This window comes from Pelophylax lessonae (genome assembly GCF_965119305.1).
Source record: "Pelophylax lessonae genome assembly, chromosome: 4".
NCBI classification, from domain to species: domain Eukaryota; kingdom Metazoa; phylum Chordata; class Amphibia; order Anura; family Ranidae; genus Pelophylax; species Pelophylax lessonae.
Window position 1 is genome coordinate 657,674,887 of NC_138771.1, and position 24,158 is coordinate 657,699,044.

General features: G+C 42.0%; 1 pseudogene across 1 annotated transcript in view; it reads left to right on the forward strand.

The window, feature by feature from the left end:
• The window catches only part of LOC309552161, a 517,672-nt pseudogene that overhangs the window by 53,078 nt on the left and 440,436 nt on the right, over positions 1 to 24,158 (forward strand). The window lies entirely within an intron of this gene.

The window sequence follows — 24,158 nt, forward strand, 5'->3', positions numbered from 1 at the left end:
TACAAGCCAACCCCTCACTCCTTGAAAGGCCACTCCGACTTCTTCAGACACTCCCACTTCAAGGACACGCCTACTTCTTGGAAGGACACTCCCTCTCCTTGTGATGTCACTCCCACTTCTTCAGGAGGCCACTCCCACTTCTTACAAGCCAACCCCTCACTCCTTGAAAGGCCACTCCGACTTCTTCAGACACTCCCACTTCAAGGACACGCCTACTTCTTGAAAGGACACTCCCTCTCTCCTTGTGATGTCACTTCCACTTCTTCAAAAGGCCACACCCACTCCCTTTCTTCACAACAGCTGTCAGTCACTCAGTGTGGGCGGGACCTGTGAAGAGAAATGATGAATTATTCATTAGGAAGGTGGTTAGGAGAAGTTGCACTCCCGCCCCCTACTCCCTCCCCCCACTCGCTGACAGAAATGGCGGGGAGAGCCGACAGTTATCCCGCCGGCTCCGCCCACTTCACACACACTCCAGGGAACCAATAGGCGCTCTACCTTGCCTCTCAGGCTGGGGCGCATGCGCGCTACCGACCACGCCCACTTCACGGCAACACCTGCAGCTCGGAGGAGAGCGAGCGACTCTGTGTGCGGCTTCACGGCGCGCGCGCCTTTATATAGAAATCCCGCGCCCCGCCCAGCAAGACGCCCCCTACCCCGCCTCCACACCCCCTGGCTTGGCGAGCTGCCGTCACGTGACAACGATGGACGCGAGGCGGAAGCCAATGAGAAGGCCTGCGAAGGGAGAACCGCCCACCGCCGCTAGTCCAATCACCGCTGTAAACACGGATATAGGCGACCAAAGGATCGCCTGAAAACTGAGGGACAGTGACTGAGCCTGGGGGATGGGAAAGCCGCTCTCCCTGAGGTAGATTAGGCGGACTGACGCCGACTGAGAAGAGAAAGCGGAGAGCGGCGGGCAAATCACCTCACACCGAAAAGAAATGCAGAAACAGGCAGAGAGGACACCTATTATGAGGGCGGGGGGCCTGCGCGGGCCGCGAGGCATGCCGGGGGATGTAGTCACAGGCCCCGCCCTCCGAGTGGACGTTATGGTGGCGTCGCTGAGTTCTCTGTAAAATGGCGGCGGGAGAGCCCGGGACCCCCGGAGACCGCCACAGGGCTGTCCGTAGGGGGGAGGGGACTGGGGGAAACCCTGGGGCACCGAGCCGGGCTCTCCTCCTACGAACCCGACCGCCCTGTGTACTGTACTTACCGCTCACACCCGGATCTGTGTACACTTACCGCCCCCACACCACCGGGACTGACACCCGCCGCCCCCCACAGTACAATACCCAACCATGTTCACCCCATATACACCCCCTGTACATTGCACTATATATACACTGCAATATATACCCCCATATACACCCCCTGTACACTGCACTATATACTCCATATACACTTCAATATATACCCCCATATATACACCCTGTACACTACAATATATACTCCATATACACTGCACTATATACACCCTGTACACTGCAATATATATATACTCCCCATATACACCCTGTACACTGCACTATATACACCCTGTACACTGCAATATATACTCCCCATATATACACCCTGTACACTGCACTATATACACCCTGTACACTGCAATATATACTCCCCATATATACACCCTGTACACTGCAATATATACACCCCATATACACTGCACTATATACTCCCTGTACACTGCAATATATACACCCCATATATACCCTGTACACTGCACTATATACACCCTGTACACTGCACTATATACACCCTGTACACTGCACTATATACACCCTGTACACTGCAATATATACTCCCCATATACACCCTGTACACTGCAATATATACTCCCCATATATACCCTGTACACTGCAATATATACTCCCCATATATACCCTGTACACTGCAATATATACTCCCCATATATACACCCTGTACACTGCAATATATACACCCTGTACACTTCAATATATACTCCCCATATACACCCTGTACACTGCAATATATACACCCTGTACACTGCAATATATACCCTGTACACTGCAATATATATACCCCCATATACACCCTGTACACTGCAATATATACACCCCCATATACACCCTGTACACTGCACTATATACACCCTGTACACTGCACTATATACACCCTGTACACTACAGTATATACACCCTGTACACTGCAATATACACCCTGTACACTGCAATATATATACCCCCATATACACCCTGTACACTGCAATATATACACCCCCATATACACCCTGTACACTGCACTATATACACCCTGTACACTACACTATATACACCCTGTACACTGCAATATATACTCCCCATATACACTGCACTATATACTCCCTGTACACTGCAATATATACACCCCATATATACCCTGTACACTGCACTATATACACCCTGTACACTGCACTATATACACCCCATATATACCCTGTACACTGCAATATATACTCCCCATATATACCCTGTACACTGCAATATATACTCCCCATATATACCCTGTACACTGCAATATATACTCCCCATATATACCCTGTACACTGCAATATATACCCTGTACACTGCAATATATACTCCCCATATATACCCTGTACACTGCAATATATACTCCCCATATACACCCTGTACACTGCAATATATACACCCTGTACACTGCAATATATACCCTGTACACTGCAATATATATACCCCCATATACACCCTGTACACTGCACTATATACACCCTGTACACTACAATATATACTCCATATACACTGCACTATATACACCCTGTACACTGCAATATATACACCCCCATATACACCCCCTGTACACTGCACTATATACACCCTGTACACTGCAATATATACTCCCCATATATACACCCTGTACACTGCACTATATACACCCTGTACACTGCAATATATACTCCCCATATATACCCTGTACACTGCAATATATATACCCCATATATACACCCTGTACACTGCAATATATACACCCCATATACACTGCACTATATACTCCCTGTACACTGCAATATATACACCCCATATATACCCTGTACACTGCACTATATACACCCTGTACACTGCACTATATACACCCTGTACACTGCACTATATACACCCTGTACACTGCAATATATACTCCCCATATACACCCTGTACACTGCAATATATACTCCCCATATATACCCTGTACACTGCAATATATACTCCCCATATATACCCTGTACACTGCAATATATACTCCCCATATATACACCCTGTACACTGCAATATATACACCCTGTACACTTCAATATATACTCCCCATATACACCCTGTACACTGCAATATATACACCCTGTACACTGCAATATATACCCTGTACACTGCAATATATATACCCCCATATACACCCTGTACACTGCAATATATACACCCCCATATACACCCTGTACACTGCACTATATACACCCTGTACACTGCACTATATACACCCTGTACACTACAGTATATACACCCTGTACACTGCAATATACACCCTGTACACTGCAATATATATACCCCCATATACACCCTGTACACTGCAATATATACACCCCCATATACACCCTGTACACTGCACTATATACACCCTGTACACTACACTATATACACCCTGTACACTGCAATATATACTCCCCATATACACTGCACTATATACTCCCTGTACACTGCAATATATACACCCCATATATACCCTGTACACTGCACTATATACACCCTGTACACTGCACTATATACACCCCATATATACCCTGTACACTGCAATATATACTCCCCATATATACCCTGTACACTGCAATATATACTCCCCATATATACCCTGTACACTGCAATATATACTCCCCATATATACCCTGTACACTGCAATATATACCCTGTACACTGCAATATATACTCCCCATATATACCCTGTACACTGCAATATATACTCCCCATATACACCCTGTACACTGCAATATATACACCCTGTACACTGCAATATATACCCTGTACACTGCAATATATATACCCCCATATACACCCTGTACACTGCACTATATACACCCTGTACACTACACTATATACACCCTGTACACTGCAATATATACTCCCCATATATACCCTGTACACTGCAATATATATACCCCATATATACACCCTGTACACTGCAATATATACACCCCCATATACACTGCACTATATACTCCCTGTACACTGCAATATATACACCCCATATATACCCTGTACACTGCACTATATACACCCTGTACACTGCACTATATACACCCTGTATACTGCAATATATACTCCCCATATACACCCTGTACACTGCAATATATACTCCCCATATATACCCTGTACACTGCAATATATACTCCCCATATATACCCTGTACACTGCAATATATACTCCCCATATATACACCCTGTACACTGCAATATATACACCCTGTACACTTCAATATATACTCCCCATATACACCCTGTACACTGCAATATATACCCTGTACACTGCAATATATATACCCCCATATACACCCTGTACACTGCACTATATACACCCTGTACACTACACTATATACACCCTGTACACTGCAATATATACTCCCCATATATACCCTGTACACTGCAATATATATACCCCATATATACACCCTGTACACTGCAATATATACACCCCATATACACTGCACTATATACTCCCTGTACACTGCAATATATACACCCCATATATACCCTGTACACTGCACTATATACACCCTGTACACTGCACTATATACACCCTGTACACTGCAATATATACTCCCCATATACACCCTGTACACTGCAATATATACTCCCCATATATACCATGTACACTGCAATATATACCCTGTACACTGCAATATATACTCCCCATATATACCCTGTACACTGCAATATATACTCCCCATATATACACCCTGTACACTGCAATATATACACCCTGTACACTTCAATATATACTCCCCATATACACCCTGTACACTGCAATATATACACCCTGTACACTGCACTATATACCCTGTACACTGCAATATATATACCCCCATATACACCCTGTACACTGCACTATATACACCCTGTACACTACACTATATACACCCTGTACACTGCAATATATACTCCCCATATATACCCTGTACACTGCAATATATATACCCCATATATACACCCTGTACACTGCAATATATACACCCCATATACACTGCACTATATACTCCCTGTACACTGCAATATATACACCCCATATATACCCTGTACACTGCACTATATACACCCTGTACACTGCACTATATACACCCTGTACACTGCAATATATACTCCCCATATACACCCTGTACACTGCAATATATACTCCCTATATACACCCTGTACACTGCAATATATACTCCCCATATATACCCTGTACACTGCAATATATACCCTGTACACTGCAATATATACTCCCCATATATACCCTGTACACTGCAATATATATATATATATATATACCCCATATATACACCCTGTACACTGCAATATATACTCCCCATATATACCCTATACACTGCAATATATACTCCCCATATATAAACCCTGTACACTGCAATATATACACCCTGTACACTGCAATATATACTCCCCATATACACCCTGTACACTGCAATATATACACCCTGTACACTGCAATATATATACCCCATATATACACCCTGTACACTGCAATATATATACCCCATATATACACCCTGTACACTGCAATATATACTCCATATACACTGCACTATATATACCCTGTACACTACAATATATATACTCCCCATATACACTTCAATATATACACCATGTACACTACAATATATACACCATATACACTGCACTATATACACCCTGTACACTGCAATATATACTCCCCATATACACCCTGTACACTGCAATATATACTCCCCATATATACCCTGTACACTGCAATATATACTCCCCATATATACCCTGTACACTGCAATATATACCCTGTACACTGCAATATATACTCCCCATATATACCCTGTACACTGCAATATATATACCCCATATATACACCCTGTACACTGCAATATATACTCCCCATATATACCCTGTACACTGCAATATATACTCCCCATATATATATACACCCTGTACACTGCAATATATACACCCTGTACACTTCAATATATACTCCCCATATACACCCTGTACACTGCAATATATACACCCTGTACACTGCAATATATACCCTGTACACTGCAATATATATACCCCCATATACACCCTGTACACTGCACTATATACACCCTGTACACTACACTATATACACCCTGTACACTGCAATATATACTCCCCATATATACCCTGTACACTGCAATATATATACCCCATATATACACCCTGTACACTGCAATATATACACCCCATATACACTGCACTATATACTCCCTGTACACTGCAATATATACACCCCATATATACCCTGTACACTGCACTATATACACCCTGTACACTGCAATATATACACCCTGTACACTGCAATATATACTCCCCATATACACCCTGTACACTGCAATATATACACCCTGTACACTGCAATATATATACCCCATATATACACCCTGTACACTGCAATATATATACCCCATATATACACCCTGTACACTGCAATATATACTCCATATACACTGCACTATATATACCCTGTACACTACAATATATATACTCCCCATATACACTTCAATATATACACCATGTACACTACAATATATACACCATATACACTGCACTATATACACCCTGTACACTGCAATATATACTCCCCATATACACCCTGTACACTGCAATATATACTCCCCATATATACCCTGTACACTGCAATATATACTCCCCATATATACCCTGTACACTGCAATATATATACCCCCATATACACCCTGTACACTGCAATATATACTCCCCATATATACCCTGTACACTGCAATATATACTCCCCATATACACCCTGTACACTGCAATATATACACCCTGTACACTGCAATATATACCCTGTACACTGCAATATATATACCCCCATATACACCCTGTACACTGCACTATATACACCCTGTACACTACACTATATACACCCTGTACACTGCAATATATACTCCCCATATATACCCTGTACACTGCAATATATATACCCCATATATACACCCTGTACACTGCAATATATACACCCCATATACACTGCACTATATACTCCCTGTACACTGCAATATATACACCCCATATATACCCTGTACACTGCACTATATACACCCTGTACACTGCACTATATACACCCTGTACACTGCAATATATACTCCCCATATACACCCTGTACACTGCAATATATACTCCCCATATACACCCTGTACACTGCAATATATACTCCCCATATATACCCTGTACACTGCAATATATACCCTGTACACTGCAATATATACTCCCCATATATACCCTGTACACTGCAATATATATACCCCATATATACACCCTGTACACTGCAATATATACTCCCCATATATACCCTGTACACTGCAATATATACTCCCCATATATATACACCCTGTACACTGCAATATATACACCCTGTACACTTCAATATATACTCCCCATATACACCCTGTACACTGCAATATATACACCCTGTACACTGCAATATATACCCTGTACACTGCAATATATATACCCCCATATACACCCTGTACACTGCACTATATACACCCTGTACACTACACTATATACACCCTGTACACTGCAATATATACTCCCCATATATACCCTGTACACTGCAATATATATATACCCCATATATACACCCTGTACACTGCAATATATACACCCCATATACACTGCACTATATACTCCCTGTACACTGCAATATATACTCCCCATATATACCCTGTACACTGCAATATATACCCTGTACACTGCAATATATACTCCCCATATATACACTGTACACTGCAATATATACTCCCCATATATACACCCTGTACACTGCAATATATACACCCTGTACACTTCAATATATACTCCCCATATACACCCTGTACACTGCAATATATACACCCTGTACACTGCAATATATACCCTGTACACTGCAATATATATACCCCCATATACACCCTGTACACTGCACTATATACACCCTGTACACTACAGTATATACACCCTGTACACTGCAATATACACCCTGTACACTGCAATATATATACCCCCATATACACCCTGTACACTGCAATATATACACCCCCATATACACCCTGTACACTGCACTATATACACCCTGTACACTGCACTATATACACCCTGTACACTACACTATATACACCCTGTACACTGCAATATATACTCCCCATATACACTGCACTATATACTCCCTGTACACTGCAATATATACACCCCATATATACCCTGTACACTGCACTATATACACCCTGTACACTGCACTATATACACCCTGTACACTGCAATATATACTCCCCATATATACCCTGTACACTGCAATATATACTCCCCATATATACCCTGTACACTGCAATATATACTCCCCATATATACCCTGTACACTGCAATATATACTCCCCATATACACCCTGTACACTGCAATATATACACCCTGTACACTGCAATATATACCCTGTACACTACAATATATATATACCCCCATATACACCCTGTACACTGCACTATATACACCCTGTACACTACACTATATACACCCTGTACACTGCAATATATACTCCCCATATATACCCTGTACACTGCAATATATATACCCCATATATACACCCTGTACACTGCAATATATACACCCCATATACACTGCACTATATACTCCCTGTACACTGCAATATATACACCCCATATATACCCTGTACACTGCACTATATACACCCTGTACACTGCACTATATACACCCTGTACACTGCAATATATACTCCCCATATACACCCTGTACACTGCAATATATACTCCCCATATATACCCTGTACACTGCAATATATACCCTGTACACTGCAATATATACTCCCCATATATACCCTGTACACTGCAATATATACTCCCCATATATACACCCTGTACACTGCAATATATACACCCTGTACACTTCAATATATACTCCCCATATACACCCTGTACACTGCAATATATACACCCTGTACACTGCAATATATACCCTGTACACTGCAATATATATACCCCCATATACACCCTGTACACTGCACTATATACACCCTGTACACTACACTATATACACCCTGTACACTGCAATATATACTCCCCATATATACCCTGTACACTGCAATATATATACCCCATATATACACCCTGTACACTGCAATATATAAACCCCATATACACTGCACTATATACTCCCTGTACACTGCAATATATACACCCCATATATACCCTGTACACTGCACTATATACACCCTGTACACTGCACTATATACACCCTGTACACTGCAATATATACTCCCCATATACACCCTGTACACTGCAATATATACTCCCCATATATACCCTGTACACTGCAATATATACCCTGTACACTGCAATATATACTCCCCATATATACCCTGTACACTGCAATATATACTCCCCATATATACACCCTGTACACTGCAATATATACACCCTGTACACTTCAATATATACTCCCCATATACACCCTGTACACTGCAATATATACACCCTGTACACTGCAATATATACCCTGTACACTGCAATATATATACCCCCATATACACCCTGTACACTGCACTATATACACCCTGTACACTACACTATATACACCCTGTACACTGCAATATATACTCCCCATATATACCCTGTACACTGCAATATATATACCCCATATATACACCCTGTACACTGCAATATATACACCCCATATACACTGCACTATATACTCCCTGTACACTGCAATATATACACCCCATATATACCCTGTACACTGCACTATATACACCCTGTACACTGCACTATATACACCCTGTACACTGCAATATATACTCCCCATATACACCCTGTACACTGCAATATATACTCCCTATATACACCCTGTACACTGCAATATATACTCCCCATATATACCCTGTACACTGCAATATATACCCTGTACACTGCAATATATACTCCCCATATATACCCTGTACACTGCAATATATATACCCCATATATACACCCTGTACACTGCAATATATACTCCCCATATATACCCTGTACACTGCAATATATACTCCCCATATATAAACCCTGTACACTGCAATATATACTCCCCATATATACCCTGTACACTGCAATATATACTCCCCATATATACACCCTGTACACTGCAATATATACACCCTGTACACTGCAATATATACTCCCCATATACACCCTGTACACTGCAATATATACACCCTGTACACTGCAATATATACTCCCCATATATACCCTGTACACTGCAATATATATACCCCATATATACACCCTGTACACTGCAATATATACACCCCATATACACTGCACTATATACTCCCTGTACACTGCAATATATACACCCCATATATACCCTGTACACTGCACTATATACACCCTGTACACTGCAATATATACACCCTGTACACTGCAATATATACTCCCCATATACACCCTGTACACTGCAATATATACACCCTGTACACTGCAATATATGTACCCCATATATACACCCTGTACACTGCAATATATATACCCCATATATACACCCTGTACACTGCAATATATACTCCATATACACTGCACTATATATACCCTGTACACTACAATATATATACTCCCCATATACACTTCAATATATACACCCTGTACACTACAATAAATACACCATATACACTGCAGTATATACACCCTGTACACTGCAATATATACTCCCCATATACACCCTGTACACTGCAATATATACTCCCCATATATACCCTGTACACTGCAATATATACTCCCCATATATACCCTGTACACTGCAATATATATACCCCCATATACACCCTGTACACTGCAATATATACTCCCCATATATACCCTGTACACTGCAATATATACTCCCCATATACACCCTGTACACTGCAATATATACACCCTGTACACTGCAATATATACCCTGTACACTGCAATATATATACCCCCATATACACCCTGTACACTGCACTATATACACCCTGTACACTACACTATATACACCCTGTACACTGCAATATATACTCCCCATATATACCCCGTACACTGCAATATATATACCCCATATATACACCCTGTACACTGCAATATATACACCCCATATACACTGCACTATATACTCCCTGTACACTGCAATATATACACCCCATATATACCCTGTACACTGCACTATATACACCCTGTACACTGCACTATATACACCCTGTACACTGCAATATATACTCCCCATATACACCCTGTACACTGCAATATATACTCCCCATATACACCCTGTACACTGCAATATATACTCCCCATATATACCCTGTACACTGCAATATATACCCTGTACACTGCAATATATACTCCCCATATATACCCTGTACACTGCAATATATATACCCCATATATACACCCTGTACACTGCAATATATACTCCCCATATATACCCTGTACACTGCAATATATACTCCCCATATATATATACACCCTGTACACTGCAATATATACACCCTGTACACTTCAATATATACTCCCCATATACACCCTGTACACTGCAATATATACACCCTGTACACTGCAATATATACCCTGTACACTGCAATATATATACCCCCATATACACCCTGTACACTGCACTATATACACCCTGTACACTACACTATATACACCCTGTACACTGCAATATATACTCCCCATATATACCCTGTACACTGCAATATATATACCCCATATATACACCCTGTACACTGCAATATATACACCCCATATACACTGCACTATATACTCCCTGTACACTGCAATATATACACCCCATATATACCCTGTACACTGCACTATATACACCCTGTACACTGCACTATATACACCCTGTACACTGCAATATATACTCCCCATATACACCCTGTACACTGCAATATATACACCCTGTACACTGCAATATATATACCCCATATATACACCCTGTACACTGCAATATATATACCCCATATATACACCCTGTACACTGCAATATATACTCCATATACACTGCACTATATATACCCTGTACACTACAATATATATACTCCCCATATACACCCTGTACACTGCAATATATACTCCCCATATATACCCTGTACACTGCAATATATACTCCCCATATATACCCTGTACACTGCAATATATATACCCCCATATACACCCTGTACACTGCAATATATACTCCCCATATATACCCTGTACACTGCAATATATACTCCCCATATACACCCTGTACACTGCAATATATACACCCTGTACACTGCAATATATACTCCCCATATACACCCTGTACACTGCAATAGATACACCCTGTACACTGCAATATATACCCTGTACACTGCAATATATATACCCCCATATACACCCTGTACACTGCACTATATACACCCTGTACACTACACTATATACACCCTGTACACTGCAATATATACTCCCCATATATACCCTGTACACTGCAATATATATACCCCATATATACACCCTGTACACTGCAATATATACACCCCATATACACTGCACTATATACTCCCTGTACACTGCAATATATATATACCCCATATATACCCTGTACACTGCACTATATACACCCTGTACACTGCACTATATACACCCTGTACACTGCAATATATACTCCCCATATACACCCTGTACACTGCAATATATACTCCCCATATACACCCTGTACACTGCAATATATACTCCCCATATATACCCTGTACACTGCAATATATACCCTGTACACTGCAATATATACTCCCCATATATACCCTGTACACTGCAATATATATACCCCATATATACACCCTGTACACTGCAATATATACTCCCCATATATACCCTGTACACTGCAATATATACTCCCCATATATACACCCTGTACACTGCAATATATACACCCTGTACACTGCAATATATACTCCCCATATACACCCTGTACACTGCAATATATACACCCTGTACACTGCAATATATACCCTGTACACTGCAATATATATATATACCCCCATATACACCCTGTACACTGCACTATATACACCCTGTACACTACACTATATACACCCTGTACACTGCAATATATACTCCCCATATATACCCTGTACACTGCAATATATATATACCCCATATATACACCCTGTACACTGCAATATATACACCCCATATACACTGCACTATATACTCCCTGTACACTGCAATATATACACCCCATATATACCCTGTACACTGCACTATATACACCCTGTACACTGCACTATATACACCCTGTACACTGCAATATATACTCCCCATATACACCCTGTACACTGCAATATATACACCCTGTACACTGCAATATATATACCCCATATATACACCCTGTACACTGCAATATATATACCCCATATATACACCCTGTACACTGCAATATATACTCCATATACACTGCACTATATATACCCTGTACACTACAATATATATACTCCCCATATACACTTCAATATATACACCCTGTGCACTACAATATATACACCATATACACTGCACTATATACACCCTGTACACTGCAATATATACTCCCCATATATACCCTGTACGCTGCAATATATACTCCCCATATATACCCTGTACACTGCAATATATATATACCCCATATATACACCCTGTACACTGCAATATATACTCCCCATATATACCCTGTACACTGCAATATATACTCCCCATATATACACCCTGTACACTGCAATATATACACCCTGTACACTGCAATATATACTCCCCATATATACCCTGTACACTGCAATATATATACCCCATATATACACCCTGTACACTGCAATGTATACTCCCCATATATACCCTGTACACTGCAATATATACTCCCCATATATACACCCTGTACACTGCAATATATACTCCCCATATACACCCTGTACACTGCAATATATACACCCTGTACACTGCAATATATACCCTGTACACTGCAATATATATACCCCCATATACACCCTGTACACTGCACTATATACACCCTGTACACTACACTATATACACCCTGTACACTGCAATATATACTCCCCATATATACCCTGTACACTGCAATATATATACCCCATATATACACCCTGTACATTGCAATATATACACCCCATATACACTGCACTATATACTCCCTGTACACTGCAATATATACACCCCATATACACCCTGTACACTGCACTATATACACCCTGTACACTGCACTATATACACCCTGTACACTGCAATATATACTCCCCATATACACCCTGTACACTGCAATATATACTCCCCATATACACCCTGTACACTGCAATATATACTCCCCCATATATACCCTGTACACTGCAATATATACCCTGTACACTGCAATATATACTCCCCATATATACCCTGTACACTGCAATATATATACCCCATATATACACCCTGTACACTGCAATATATACTCCCCATATATACCCTGTACACTGCAATATATACTCCCCATATATACACCCTGTACACTGCAATATATACACCCTGTACACTGCAATATATACTCCCCATATACACCCTGTACACTGCAATATATACACCCTGTACACTGCAATATATACCCTGTACACTGCAATATATATACCCCCATATACACCCTGTACACTGCACTATATACACCCTGTACACTGCAATATATACTCCCCATATATACCCTGTACACTGCAATATATATACCCCATATATACACCCTGTACACTGCAATATATACACCCCATATACACTGCACTATATACACCCTGTACACTGCAATATATACACCCCATATATACCCTGTACACTGCACTATATACACCCTGTACGCTGCAATATATACACCCTGTACACTGCACTATATACACCCTGTACACTGCACTATATACACCCCATATATACACCCTGTACACTGTGATATATACACCCTGTACACTGCACTATATACACCCCATATATACACCCTGTACACTGCAATATATACACCCTGTACACTGCAATATATACACCCCATATACACTGCACTATATACACCCTGTACACTGCAATATATACACCCCATATATACCCTGTACACTGCAATATATACCCTGTACACTGCACTATATACACCCTGTACACTGCAATATATACACCCTGTACACTGCGATATATACACCCTGTACACTGCACTATATACACCCTGTACACTGCACTATATACACCCCATATATACACCCTGTACACTGCAATATATACACCCTGTACACTGCACTATATACACCCTGTACACTGCACTATATACACCCTGTACACTGCAATATATACACCCTGTACACTGCAATATATACACCCTGTACATTGCAATATATATACCCTGTACACTGCAATATATATACCCTGTACACTGCAATATATACACCCTGTACACTGCACTATATACACCCTGTACACTGCACTATATACACCCCATATATACACCCTGTACACTGCAATATATACACCCTGTACACTGCAATATATACACCCTGTACACTGCACTATATACACCCCATATATACACCCTGTACACTGTGATATATACACCCTGTACACTGCACTATATACACCCTGTACACTGCAATATATACACCCCATATACACTGCACTATATACACCCTGTACACTGCAATATATACACCCCATATATACCCTGTACACTGCAATATATACCCTGTACACTGCACTATATACACCCTGTACACTGCACTATATACACCCCATATATACACCCTGTACACTGCAATATATACACCATGTACACTGCAATATATACACCCCATATACACTGCACTATATACACCCTGTACACTGCAATATATACACCCTGTACACTGCAATATATACACCCTGTACACTGCAATATATATACCCTGTACACTGCAATATATACACCCTGTACACTGCAATATATACACCCTGTACACTGCACTATATACACCCTGTACACTGCACTATATACACCCCATATATACAACCTGTACACTGCAATATATACACCCTGTACACTGCAATATATACACCCCATATACACTGCACTATATACACCCTGTACACTGCAATATATACACCCTGTACACTGCAATATATACACCCTGTACACTGCAATATATATACCCTGTACACTGCAATATATACACCCCATATACACTGCACTATATACACCCTGTACACTGCAATATATACAACCCATATATACCCTGTACACTGCAATATATACACCCCATATACACTGCACTATATACACCCTGTACACTGCACTATATACACCCTGTACACTGCACTACATACACCCTGTACACTGCAATATATACACCCCATATATACCCTGTACACTGCAATATATACACCCCATATATACCCTGTACACTGCACTATATACACCCTGTACACTGCAATATATACACCCTGTACACTGCACTATATACACCCCATATATACCCTGTACACTGCAATATATACTCCCCATATACACCCTGTACACTGCAATATATACTCCCCATATACACCCTGTACACTGCGATATATACACCCTGTACACTGGGATATATACAGCCTGTACACTGGGATATATACACCCTGTACACTGCACTATATACACCCTGTACACTGCACTATATACACCCCATATATACACCCTGTACACTGCAATATATACACCCTGTACACTGCAATATATACACCCCATATACACTGCACTATATACACCCTGTACACTGCAATATATACACCCTGTACACTGCAATATATATACCCTGTACACTGCGATATATACACCCTGTACACTGCAATATATACACCCTGTACACTGCAATATATACTCCCCATATACACCCTGTACACTGCAATATATACTCCCCATATATACCCTGTACACTGCAATATATACTCCCCATATACACCCTTTACACTGCAATATATACTCCCCATATACACCCTGTACACTGCAATATATACACCCTGTACACTGCAATATATTCCCCCCATATACACACTGTACACTGCAATATATACTCCCCATATACACCCTGTACACTGCAATATATACTCCCCATATACACCCCGTAAACTGCAATATATACCCCCATATACACCCTGTACACTGCAATATATACACCCTGTACACTGCAATATATACACCCTGTACACTGCAATATATACACCCCATATATACCCTGTACACTGCAATATATACACCCCATATATACCCTGTACACTTCAATATATACTCCCCATATGTACCCTGTACACTGCAATATATACTCCCCATATACACCCTGTACACTGCAATATATACACCCTGTACACTGCAATATATACTCCCCATATACACCCTGTACACTGCAATATATACTCCCCATATACACCCTGTACACTGCAATATATACTCCCCATATATACCCTGTACACTGCAATATATACTCCCCATATACACCCTGTACACTGCAATATATACCCTGTACACTGGAATATATACACCATGTACACTGCAATATATACTCCCCATATACACCCTGTACACTGCAATATATATACCCTGTACACTGCAATATATACACCCCATATACACTGCAATATATACACCCTGTACACTGCAATATATACTCCCCATATATACCCTGTACACTGCAATATATACACCCTGTACACTGCAATATATACACCCTGTACACTGCAATATATACTCCCCATATATATACCCTGTACACTGCAATATATACACCCTGTACACTGCAATATATACACCCCCATATACACCCTGTACATTGCAATATATACATCCCATATACACTGCAATATATACATCCCATATACACTGCAATATATACACCCTGAACACTGCAATATATACCCCCCCATATACCCCCTGTACACTGCAATATATACCCCCCATATACACTGCAATATATCCACCCTGTACACTGCAATATATACACCCTGTACACTGCAATATATACTCCCCATATACACCCTGTGCACTGCAATATATACACCCTGTACACTGCAATATATACATCCTATATACACCCACTGATATTGTCGTGACGTCGTTGCATATGTTGCGCCACACGCCGCCGCGCACTGGGACAGATTCTGCCTTCTTAGGCCGCCTCCCTCAGCCTCGTCTGGAGTCAGGACAGTGACACTACAGTCACAGTGCACAGTGTGCTTAACACAGCTGCGGCGGCCACATACACCCACCTACAGCTGCCCAGTGCCAGCCACCCACAGGCCTGTACCAGCTAGCCAGCCACAGGCCCTGGGCCTGTACCAGCTAGCCAGACACCCACCACACAGGGTGCCAGCCAGCCACTTACCAAAGAGTGCCAGCCAGCCACCCACCAAAGGGTGCCAGCCACCCACCATGGTGCCAGCCAGCCACAGCAGGGTGCCAGCCATCGACCCACAACAGGGTGCCAGCAGCCAGCCTCCCACCCCACAACAGGGTTCCAGCAAGCCAGTCACCCACAGGGTGACACCAAGCCAGCCACCCACCACAGTGTTCCAGCAAGACAGCCACCCGCAACAGGGTGATACCAAGCCAGCCACCCACAACAGGGTGCCAGCAAGACACCCACACTACCAGGCGTCAGCCACCGACCCACAACAGGGTGCCAGCCAGCCACCCACACTGCCAGGCGTCAGCTACCGACCCATGGCAGGGTGACAGCAGCCACCCACACTGCCAGGCGTCAGCCACCGACCCACAACAGGGTGCCAGCCAGCCACCCACACTGCCAGGCGTCAGCCACCGACCCACAACAGGGTGCCAGCCAGCCACCCACACTGCCAGGCGTCAGCCACCGACCCATGGCAGGGTGACAGCAGCCACCCACACTGCCAGGCGTCAGCCACCGACCCACAACAGGGTGAGAGCAGCCAGCCACCCCACAACAGGGTGCCAGCAAGCCACCCACAGCAGGACAGGGTGCCAGCAGCCAGCCAGCCATTTTTTTAACCTTATTGTCTCTTTCAAATTGCAATGGAGATGGATGAAGACAGAAAAAGTAAAAGTGTGATCTGGGACTATTTCTCGTCTCAACCATCTCCAGGAAAAGCAGCAGTGTGCAACACATGTATAAACAACATAAGTATGGGATCAGTAAGTGCAAAAAACAAAAATACGTCAAATCCTTGGGCCCATCTAAGAGTTCATCGCATTGAATTATATCATGCAGCACAGAAAAAACAAAATGAATATCAATGTGATTTTGAAATACCTCCTCCACTATCCCAGGCAACAATAACAGATATGTTTCAGAAAAAAACAGGTGTCACTGTCTAGATTTAGATGGAAGATCCCAACTGCTGGACAGAGTAATCACAGAGATGATTGTCACTGATAAACAGCCATTTACATTGGTGTCTGACTCAGGATTTAAGTGGTTGATATCCATACTTGAGCCAAGCTACACACTGAAGAGTATGAAGTATTATCGAACCGAAATGTTGGCAAAGCTACACCGAAAGGTCGTTGACAAAGTAAAGGCTATGCTGCAACCAGAGAATGCTGGCAACTCACTCTCATTCACGACTGACTGCTGGTCAGGAGGAGGACAAACAGAGTCACTAATGAATCTTACATGCCACTTCATTGACAGCGGATGGCCAAAAAGGCAATTGGTCTTGAATACAAAAGTGATGCAAGGATCCCACACTGAAGAGTACAGTAAAGAAATGTTTCTAGGCATGCTTGAAGACTGAGGAATCACCAAAGACTGAGTGATGCTTGTGCTCCTTCGAGACAGCGGAGCAAACATGCAGAAAGGAATGAGGCTTGCTGATATGTCAGACCTCAGTGTCATGGCACACAACACCCTCCAACTTTCAAATGATGGTCTGTCAAGCCAGAGGGCTTTGATTGATATATGTTTTGAGAAGCATGAAGAGATTAAAAATGTTGTGCTTGCAAGTCTTTTGAATCCTCGATACAAGAACCATGCTTTCTCTTCTGATGATGTATTGGCCAAGGCAAAACAATGGCTGACAGAAGATATTCAGCAGGAGGTTCCTGCGGAAAACACCAGAACAGCATTTTTATAATCTGAAAGAGAAGCATGCTGCAAAAAACAGAAAAATGTCCAAAAAGACGACAACGAACAGAAGAGAATCTTCTTCATCGTGGTCGAATTGATCAGGACATTTTCAGTGTTTTATTGGGGCCTCATGCGGAGGATTCTTCTGAATCTGCAATAATGAGCCTGGATGATGAACTTCATCCCTATTTGAAGGAACCAGTAATTGACAGAAGAAGTCACCCTCTTCAGTGGTGGAAAGAAAACGAGGCACGCTACAAAAGACTTGCTTCTCATGCAAGAAGATACCTTTCTGCTCCTCCTTCCTCAGTACCAAGTGAGCGTGTTTTTAGTGAAGTGGCAGCAATTTATTAAAAAAACAGAAGCCGTTTAACTGGTGAACATGCTGAAATGTTATGCATCTGCACTATAATATTGTTCTACGTAACTGGGAGTATTGAAAGTGTAGTAGTATAGTACTAGTGTCCACTCCAATCCATTCCACTGTGTGCAGTCAGTGCAAAACTGCTAGAAAAAAAAAAGCTAGACAGTGGATTGGAGTCAGTGGACTACTGCTGCAGTAGTGCGCCACTCAATGCTGCAATCATTTTAAATCACCACTGCAGTGACTTAAAATGATTGGAGTGAGTGAGTGTACTACTGCAGCAGTAGTCCACTGACTCCAATCCACTGTCTAGCTGTTTTTCTAGCAGTTTTGCACTGACTGCACTGCAGTAGTGATTGAAAATCATTGCAGTGAGTGAGTCCACTACTGCAGCAGTAGTCCACTGATTCCTCCAATCCACTGTCTCGCTGTTTTTCTAGCAGTTTTGCACTGACTGCACTGCAGTAGTGATTGAAAATTATTGCAGTGAGTGAGTGAGTGCACTACTGCAGCAGTTTATGCATCATTCACAATCAGATGATGTGAAACTGATGTCCCTGCAAGTGCGGTTTTCCTATCAGTTTTCATGCAGTTAAGGTGTGAAGAATGAGCCCTTAATGTTAAAAATGTTAATAAACAAACATTGACATGTTCAGTAAGTGCCTGTTCACACTACTCCGACTTGTCAGGCAAGACTTGGTCGCCTGACAAGTCGTGCTCCATTCTGTGCTATGGGACCCGTTCTAATAGAAGCGACTCAAGTCGCTCCGACTTAGAAAAAGGTTCCTATGCTACTTTCGTCCGAAGTTGGAGCGACTTGCATTGACTTCCATTATGTGAAGTTGTTGCAAGCCGCGCCAAAGTCGCCGTGCACGTCGACTTGTTCAAGTCGCCTCGAAGTCATGTTGCCATAGTGTGAACCGACTCTAAGAGCCCATTCACACTAGCGTGACTTGTGAGGCAACTTGTGTTGCCCCGGGTCGCCCCAGGTAGCTTGACATAACAAAAGCAATGTTAATCAATGAGAGCCGTCTTAATTGGCACTACTGAAGTCGCTCTGAGTTCAGAAAAGGGTCCTGTACTACTTTGAGGCGACCTGTGATCCGACCTGTCCCATATACTTCAATGGGAGTCGCCTCCTTATCTTAATTGACATGACTTGTTATCAGACTTTCCAGGAAGAAGAAAGAGATTAGCCAGGCATTCCCCACATTGCAGCCATGCCTATAATGGAATATATATACCATTACATATATATATTCCATTATCTCTGCTTGGTCTCTGTGAGTGGCACTGGTGGACACAGATAAGTGACACTGGTGGACACTGATTCATGGCACTGATACGTGGCACTGGTGGACACTGATACGTGGCACTGGTGGACACTGATTCGTGGCACTGATACGTGGCACTGGTGGACACTGATTCGTGGCACTGGTGGACACTGATTCGTGGCACTGGTGGACACTGATTCGTGGCACTGATACATGGCACTGGTGGACACTGATTAGTGGCACTGGTGGACACTAATACGTGGCACTGATACGTGGCACTGGTGGACACTGATACGTGGCACTGGTGGACACTGATACGTGGCACTGGTGGACACTGATACGTGGCACTGGTGGACACTGATAAGTGGCACTGGTGGACACTGATAAGTGGCACTGGTGGACACTGATAAGTGGCACTGGTGGACACTGATTCGTGGCACTGGTGGACACTGATACGTGGCACTGGTGGACACTGATACGTGGCACTGGTGGACACTGATACGTGGCACTGGTTGACACTGATTTGTGGCACTGGTGGACACTGATTCGTGGCACTGATATGTGGCACTGGTGGATACTGATTCGTGGCACTGATATGTGGCACTGGTGGACACTGATACGTGGCACTGGTGGACACTGATAAGTGGCACTGGTGGACACTGATTCGTGGCACTGGTGGACACTGATACGTGGCACTGGTTGACACTGATTTGTGGCACTGGTGGACACTGATTCGTGGCACTGATATGTGGCACTGGTGGATACTGATTCGTGGCACTGATATGTGGCACTGGTGGACACTGATACGTGGCACTGGTGGACACTGATACGTGACACTGGTGGACACTGATTCATGGCACTGGTGGACACTGATTCGTGGCACTGGTGGACACATACGTGGCACTGGTGGGCAGTGGCACTGGTGGACACTAATACGTGGCACTGGTGGGCAATGAGGAAATGAGTAAAAAAAAAACTGAAAAGGGGAATTAGGTCACAACACATCATATTCTGATTGGCCAAACACAAAGTCGTCTGTCATATAAGTCCTGCAAAATAATTCACAAGTCGCGGTAAAATCGCGGTAAAAAGTCGCTCCGACATGGGGCGACTTTATGGTTGTGGCAGTGTGAATCAGCTCTAACAGGTTTGTGTTGAGAATTGTGTTTATTTTGCAAAACTTTAAATGTTCAAAATATCAGCCGATACCGATATGCAATGGTCAAAATATCGGTATCAGCAACTAAAAACCAATATCAGTTGATCACTACCATAAATACCCTGTACACTGCAATATATATATATATATATATATATATATATATATATATATATATATATATATATATATATATACTCCCTGTACACTGCAATATATACCCCCATATGCACCCTGTACACTGCTATATATACCCTGTACACTGCAATATATACACCCCACATATACCCTGTACACTGGAATATATATATATATATATATATATATATATATATATATATATATATATATACCCTGTACACTGAAATATATACACCCTGTACACTGCAATATATACCCCCCATATATACACCCTGTACACTGCAATATATACATCCTGTACATTGCAATATATACCCCCCATATACACCCTGTACACTGGAATATATACACCCTGTACACTGGAATATATACACCCTGTACACTGCAATATATACCCTGTACACTGCAATATATATATACCCTGTACACTGAAAAATATACACACCATGTACACTGCAATACATACCCCCAAATACACCCTGTAAACTGCAATAACTGCAATATATACACCCCATATAAACCCTGTACACTGCAATATATACACCCTGTACACTGCAATATATACACCCCATATATACCCTGCAATATATATATATATATATATATATATATATATATATATATATATATATATACACACTCTGTACACTGCAATATATACACCCTGTACACAGCAATATATACACCCCATATATACCCTGTACACTGCAATATATACACCCTGTACACTGCAATATATACTCCCCATATATACCCTGACTGCAATATATACACCCTGTACACTGCAATATATACACCCCATATAAACCCTGTACACTGCAATATATACCCCCATATACACCCTGTACACTGCAATATATACCCCATATACACCCTGTACACTGCAATATATACACCCTGTACACTGCAATATATA